Here is an 8194-nt window from a genome sequence, read left to right as displayed (position 1 = left end):
TTTTAGAGTGGTCTCCCTGTTGAGCAGAGTCGCTCTATTCTTGTTATGGTAATAGTTGTCAACAGAAAAGAAAGTAAGGAGATCCAACATTTGAGAGCTGTCATGGAGGTAAGAGGTACCCTAATTTCGTCACTTGTTCTGATGGAATTTCCTCTTGTGACAACAGACCCCACAAAAGGGGAAAATTACCTACCAGGGAAATAAATAGGAATACATTTTTCACAGAGGTTCTAACATCCCCAAGTCTATTCTAACAATCCAAGTTTTGGCTATATTTCCACTTTAAAATTGATCAATCCAAGACCTGCAACACATCAGTAAAAACTAAAGCAAATGAATATGCCAAGGTGGATGGCTTGCTGTAGTGCTAAACTGGTGGAATAAAATAGAACATTGTATACTTACCTGAGGGGAAATTTCTTCTTTCTTGGTGCAACATACAATTGATTCAGCTTTGCCCTCTTAACTCCTTAGCCCTGGTTTCCAATAAATTAAGGAATCCTAAGTCTTCTGACAAGGGGATAATTAGCTATGCTACCCTGAAGATGCACCAAGAAAGGAAATATTTTGTTTAGGCAAGTATTCAATTTCTGTTTTCCCATCATGTCATGTCTGCACACAATGGGAAATAGACAACTAGGGAATATCAGGGGCCTTATGATTCCTTAATGTATTGTATTTATTAGCTTAACCCATTGTATGCTGCGATGATGCTCCAGGAAAGCCAGTTCAAAACATGAGCCTGTAACCTGTATGCAATATGAATAGTTAGTTGAAGCTACAATAACTGTGTGTTCAAAATAAAGTACCACAGCTTGGGGCATGTAGCAGGGCATGATGCCTATATATTATATTGCTATTGTGTGTTCTTGACATAAGGTCACCACTACACACAGTGCAAATAAGTTCACCAATGGACCCCCCTCATCCACAAAATGCCTTTTATTTAGAAAGTTGTGTTCACCTTCATGAAACTGGTTTTCACCATCAGTGCAGATACTGCTGCACCCGGCCTAAAATGTTGTACTTTTTGGCAGTATTACCCTGAGTAAAATGTTCTTTTTGCACTGATTCTGGAAAATGTTGTAACGCCATCCAATCAGATGGACTATTCAGCAAGTGCTGCAAGTATTCCATCTTGTAGAAAAGTTTCATAGGATGATTGCTGTCATTATGTTTGTGTATAGTGGCAAAGCAAACTAAGCAAAATTTTAGCCTTAACAAGTTTCTCTGCTGCCTGTACCATATATGGTGTTAAAATGCACACCTTTGCTTAAGTAGCAAAATAAAATAAAAAAAGCAAAAGCTATGACACACTGTCAGATTTTGTGGCCTAAAGGAAAATGGAGGACATGTTGCAGGACAAGACGGATGGTTCTGGTAAGGAGGGGAATGCACTTTTTTTTTTATTGGCATAAATGAATTCCCATTAGCAGTATCCACTCAATGTCCCCTGATCTTTTCCAGTGTGTGTTAATAGCTAGTATGGGAATGTTAGTTGTTCAATGACTCATATTTATAGCCCATGTTTTTGGCTTTACAATCTGCGTGTCTATTATGTTCCCAGATACCTGCAGTATGCTGGTTATGTTCTGTGTGGTCAGATTCGGCTTGTAGTTGAACATGCGTCTTCAAAGAAAAGTCGTTTGTAATTTATTGAATTACTTTCTATGATGTTCTATAGAGCAAATTGAAGTTTAATTATTTTTTATTAAACATATTCTTTGACTACCCGTGATGTAAATTTTTCTGGTCCTTAACACCAACCACAGCAAAATACAAGTTCAAAGAAGGGCAAAGGATTTAGATAAGAGGTGACAACAATAGAGAACTATTTCAGTTTTGCATAGACCAGGTCACACTTTCTCAAGGGAATATTGGTAAGTATCTGAAGGATCCTAGCTTGGGAAAGCGTGGTCCTATCCTCCTGGATTCTGAGATGGGCTATGTTATTCCCGAAAATAAATGTCCCAAATGTTTGACTGCCCAGGAGCCCCACTTCAAATACAGCCACGAAAAGCCTATAGTAAGGGAAAAAGTAGCACTTGAAAGTCCAAACTTAGCCAAAACCTTTTTTTGTGAATGAAGTGGGAAGGGGTTAGAGCCTCTGTTTTTTTTGGGGTTTTTTTTTTTGTTTTTTTTTTTTGCTGTGTCACTTTTAAGTAGATTTCTTTCCCCTTCTTGTGTGGAGAAGGGGGGCAGGATAGGGTTGGAGCATCTGTAAGTTGCTTTTTGTTTCCTATTTGGAGATTTATCCATAGAATGAAGTATGTGGTCACAGGAATGTGTGAAGGTATCCCTAAATCTCTAAAGGCGTCAGACAGCAATAAAAACGGAAAATTTATATCAAATACTTACCGTAATTTTCCTTTCCTGATAGGCTCCATGGCAGCATACGTGTGGGTTGACCCCGCCTCCATAACTACCCAATAGGACCCCTCCCTTATAAATTTCAGCTGTGGGCTCTCAGCCGTGTTTCGTAACTAGCCTACTCCAAGCATTGGGAGGGACTTCTGCTGCCATGGAGCCTATCAGGAAAGGAAAATTACGGTAAGTATTTGATATAAATTTTCCGTTTTCCTGACAGGCTCCATGACAGCATACGTGTGGGAAATAACTCGCCAAACACACCCGGGTGGGCACAATGCTGAGCAAGAAAATAAATTTATTTAACACTGTCCACTGACAGCACTTTCAAACCAAAATTAATGGATGACAAAGCGGCTGGTTCAACGCAATAGTGGGAAACAAACGTATTGATGGATGACCAAGAAGCCGCTCTACATATGACTTTGGGTGCGACATGAAGAGAAGCCGCCCACGAGGTGGAAATACACCGAGTTGAGTGAGCAGTCACTGCCTCTGGAGGAGCCAAGCCCTTCGCTTTATAAGCCCTTTGAATGGTCTGTACTATCCAAGCAGAGATGGATCTGATTGAGGCCCGCTTTCCTCTATTTTTACCCTGTAGAAGAATGAAAAGAAAATCTGTCTGTCTAAACGATTTTGTAGCTTCCAAGTATTGACTCAAAGTATGTCCCACATCAAGGGGATGGACATCTTGACCTTCTGTTGTGCTAAAGGTAGGCAACACAATTTCCTGATTTTCGTGAAAAATAGATGTCACTTTAGGGTTTGAGCCCAACATGGGAATTAATACTGCTCTATCCGGAAAAAAGGTCAGGAAAGGCTCTTTGGAACCTAAGTTCCTGATTTCAGACACTCTTTTGGCTGAAGTTACTGCCACCAGGAAGACGGTCTTGAGTGTGAGATCTTTAACTGATAGAGGATTTTCAGGATCTGTTCCAAGCGTGGAAAGGAAATCTAGAACAAGGGGAAGATCCCATTTAGGGAATCTTGGTTTCCTTTGAGGTCTTAGCCTGATAGCACCCTTGAAGAATTGGCGAACCAGGGCGTGGTTGGCCCATGAAACTCCTGTAAATGCCGAGATGGCTGATATTTGCACACGAAGGGAACTTACTGCTAGAGGCAAATCCAACCCTGTTTGCAGAAAGCTGAGGATATCCTGGATTTTTGGAGAACCACAAGGATTAGGTCTAGAGGCCATGTGCTCTGTGAACTTGGACCAGATACGTTCATACACTCTATTAGTGCTCTTCCGTCTGGCATTCAGAAGCGTCGGAATGGCTTCTTCTGGACAACCTAAGGCTTCAAGCCTTCCCCTCTCAAAAACCAAACCCTGAGATGTAGATGAGCAGGGCATGGATGCAGGATAGAACCTTGGGATAGAAGATCCGCCCTGAGAGGCAGAGGGATTGACTCCCGATAACTGAGGAGAGTTAAGAGGGGAAACCATGGCCTGTTGGGCCAAAACGGTATCACTGCCATGACTTCCACTTCCTCTGTTCTGAGCCTGCGGAGAAACTGGAGTATCACAGGCACCGGAGGGAAGGCATACGCCTTGTTGAACCTCCACCGATCCGTGAGGGCATCTATCCCATATGCTTGGGGATCCCGGAACCTCGAGTAATACTTGGGGAGTTTGTAATTGCATGGGGATGCAAACAGATCCACCTCTGGAGACACTCCCAGTGTCAGGAGCCATTCGAACACCTCTTTGTGCAGGGACCACTCGTTGTTGTCCATTTGAACACGGGACAGATAGTCCGCCTGAACATTCTGGACCCCCGGAATGTAGACTGCCGAAATGTTGGACAGATTCTTCTGAGCCCAGTTCATGTCTGGCTCCACCTCCCGTAGGAGGGACCAGCTGCGAGTCCCACCTTGTTTCCTTATATAGGCCACAGCGGTTGTATTGTCCAACCGGAGCATCACTGAGGAGTTCTTTATCAGATGGTACAAGGATCTGAGCGCCTGAAAGGCCGCTCGAAGTTCCAGAATGTTGGATACAGTCTTCTGAGATGGTGAGTTCCATCTGCCCTGAGCCACTTCTGACAGGCAATGAGCACCCCAGCCCCGATTGCTGGCATCTGAGGTCACTGTGACCCATGTGATGGGGAGAATTGAATGGCAATTGCGGAGATTCTTCCCTTGGAGCCACCAAAGGAGAGACTCTCTCATGGATGGAGTGAGGAGGATGCGCTGATTCTTGCTGGGAGAATTCCATTGCTGGAGAAACCCTTTCTGGAATGGGCGAGTGTGCCATTGAGCCCACTTCACCATGGGAATGGTGGCTGCCATTGTGCCAATCACCTTCAGACATTGAAGAGCGGATAGATGAGATGAAGCAAGTGTTGAACGGATCCTGTCCCGGATCACCACAATCTTCTCCTCGGGTAGCGGGATGGTGCCTTCTAGTGTGTTGAAATGGGCACCTAGAAATATGAGAGACTGAGATGGAATCAGGTGACTTTTCTCCAAATTCAGGAGCCACCCAAACTCTTGGAGAGTGGTAATTACTAGACTCCTGTGCTCTAGAAGCTGACCCCTGTCTTGGGCTAGAAGGAGGAGGTCGTCTAGATAGTGGTGAAGACGAACTCCTTTGACTCGGAGCAGAGCAACCACAGCCAGCAGAACCTTGGAAAACACCCGAGGTGATGTCGTAAGACCAAATGGAAGGCAGGTAAATTGTAAGTGTTGATCGTCTACAGCAAAGCGAAGGAACTTTTGGAAGTCTGCTGCCACTGGGACATGAAAGTAGGCGTCTTTCAAGTCTATTGACACCAACCAGTCTCCTAGATGAATTTTCCCTTTCGGATAAACCGGTTGAGATGAGCCAGGTCTATAACAGGCCTCCATGTGCCGTTCTTCTTCTGCACCAGAAACAGAGGGGAATACATGCCTTCTCCTCGTTCGCCATCTGGAACAGGAATGGCTGCGTTTTGAGTTAATAAAGAGCTTATGTAAGCTAAAAGAACTTGTCTCTTCTCCCCTGAACTTGGAAGATTTGTTGGTATGAATCTTAGTCTGGGAGTGCTGTTGAACACCCAGGTGTGGCCTGAGGACACTGTTTTGACCGTCCAGAAATCCCTAATTGAGGCCGCCCAAACATGTCTGAAGTGGAGCAGACGAGCCACCACCTGACATGTTTGAGCGGGCCCAATTTCAAAAGGACTTAGTGGAGTCCTGGTTACTAGTAGAAGCCCCTTTTGTGGGCCTTTTAAAAGAGGACTGCCTGGATTTCCAGGATCTAGAAAATTCCCAACCAGGCCTATAACTACGTGCCTCCCTTGCACGGTCAGTGTTCTGCGATCTTGAAAAGATGCGTTTTTGGTTCTGTAAACGCCTGTCTTGAGGGAGGAACCCCGATTTACCACCCGTAGCCCGGGTAATGGCGCTATCAAGCTTGTTGCAGAAGAGGGATGAACCCTCAAATGGAATACGGCACCAAGCCTGCTTAGAGGCTGAATCCGCCAACCAGGGTCGCAGCCACAAGGCCCGACGGGCGGTGACCGATGACAACATCACCCGAGCCACTAGGCGAACAATGTCAATAGAGACCTCCCCCAGAAAGGCGGAAGCAAGCCTGATTTCCTGAATAGGGGAGCTCTTAGCCGCTTCTTCAGAGATACCTCTGAGAGACTCATTCACATTGTCTGACCATGCCTCTAAAGCTTTAGAGACTGCTGCTAAGGCCAGAGCTGGTTTGCACACTGTGCCTGCTGTCAGATAAATCCTTTTTAGGTCGGCATCAATCCGTCTCTTCAGCGGATCTTTAAATGAGACTGTATCTTCAAGAGGCAGAGTCACATACCTCACAAGCCTCATTAATGCAGCATCTACCAAGGGAGCTGACTCAAGGTGTTTAACCTCTTCTTCCTTGAAAGGGTATAGCTTTGAGACTTTAGACTGCATAGAGCTTTTTCTATCCATCTTGCCCCATTCTTCAAATATTATAGCTCCTACTTCCGTGAGAAAAGGAAAATAATGACGCTCCTTGCTGAGTTGTTTGAAAAACTTTCTCTGTTTAGCAGGAGAAGTAACTGGGTCTTCCCAATCCAAAGTGTCTTTAACAGCTTTCACCAGAGAAGGAACCAGGGCATATTCAAAGCCCATCCCAGGATCATCTGCTTCTGACCCACTATCTGAAGGGGGAGCTGACTGGTGACTAGGTTGAGAAGACTCCCACGTCTCCTGGACTGGACCCTCTCCTGACAGGGGAATCAGTGGATCTGGAGGGGAATCACGAGGCTTTGCAGCGTCTCTTTCCTGCAGCGATTCTTTCACGACTCGCTTGATTAGCGTTTCCAGGTGTTGGTCTGCACCTTCCCTCTCATTAGCTGCTTTAGAAAAACAGTGGTCACAGAGAGACTTGCTGGCAGGAACTGGGGCCCTGCATCCCCAACATATTTTCTCCGGTCCCCTACTATGAGATGAGGGGGGTTGAGGAGAGCCTCTACTGTGGTCTTTAGACTTAGAGGAAGAACCATGGTGTCTAGAGCCAGAGGAGGAATGCCGGTGGTGTGATTTAGACGACCCGCTCCTTCTGCGGGAACTACTTTTGTCTTTGGTCAGACCTAGAAGGGCTAAGAAAAGAAGGAAGACAGGAATAGAGAAAGAGAAAGGCACAAAGTCAGAATAATGCCCTACACTCCGCTCTCTTCCCCCCAGCAGGCAAGTAAAGAAAACGCTTTCAAATCCTACCTGCTGCAAGAGGACTGGCAGTGAAGAGTCCATGGCTGATGCTGGGAATCACTGCAGGTGAACACAGATCAATCAGATATACCAGAAAGCAAAGAAAACAGCAAGCACAGACCCATCTGTACTGCACTTACCTGGGGAAGGCTCTGCAGATGCTCAGGGAAGTCGCCGCTATGCCCACGATCATTCCCGAGCTCTGCAAGCCTCCCCAGGCTTTTAAAACTGGCGCCACGTGACGTCACGGCCGCACCAGGCCTACGGTCCTCGTGCGCATGCGGGAAACCAGGCCTCGCTTTCGTTCCGGGACTGCGCCTGCGCAGAACGCGGGCAGAACCCGGAAGTAGAGGGAGCGGCGGCTGGAACGCACAGGGAACCAGCCGCTGCATAGGCAAATAAACAAAGGGCACACAGATAGAAAGAAACAACAACAAATATATACACTGCTGCCATGAAGGCGATACATGCTCACCACCCCCTACGATCGACTCGGCCGGAACATCCATACACACACCGGGCTTTTTGGCAGATAATGGCCACCTGCATACTGCTAGGCGATCGGCCTGTGCGCGCTTTTCATTCAAAATGACTCCAGATCTTCAGCGCTTTACTCTGCAATACACTCCATACCCTGCTAACAGTCAAGGCTTATTGGAGGGATGAGACACCACATCGGTCGGCCGATACGATCGCAGGACATCGTCTTCAGGTAGGAGAACCAAACATAAGGTCCTACGGAGGAGAACAAAAGAGGAACACGGCTGAGAGCCCACAGCTGAAATTTATAAGGGAGGGGTCCTATTGGGTAGTTATGGAGGCGGGGTCAACCCACACGTATGCTGCCATGGAGCCTGTCAGAAAAGGATTTTTGTAGAGGGGGAAAGAGCACAGATCATGTCAAGCATCCATTGAAATTATTTTGTAGATTCACCAGAAATTGACAAGAAATGGAGATACAGTAGTAAAAGCCTTACAGAGGACCGAATCCATATTTGTTTATTGTTTTTAGTTATGACAGGATTTGGGCTTTAATAGTTATTAATAAGTATCTGAATTATAAAGTCTTTAAAACAGGAAAAAAATAATTTAATTCCAGTGATGTCAAAAACCTGCTTCTTCTCTGCATACAGTATATTAC

Source organism: Aquarana catesbeiana, linkage group LG11 (assembly GCF_042186555.1).
Source record: "Aquarana catesbeiana isolate 2022-GZ linkage group LG11, ASM4218655v1, whole genome shotgun sequence".
NCBI lineage: Eukaryota > Metazoa > Chordata > Amphibia > Anura > Ranidae > Aquarana > Aquarana catesbeiana.
This window is presented reverse-complemented; position numbering follows the sequence as displayed.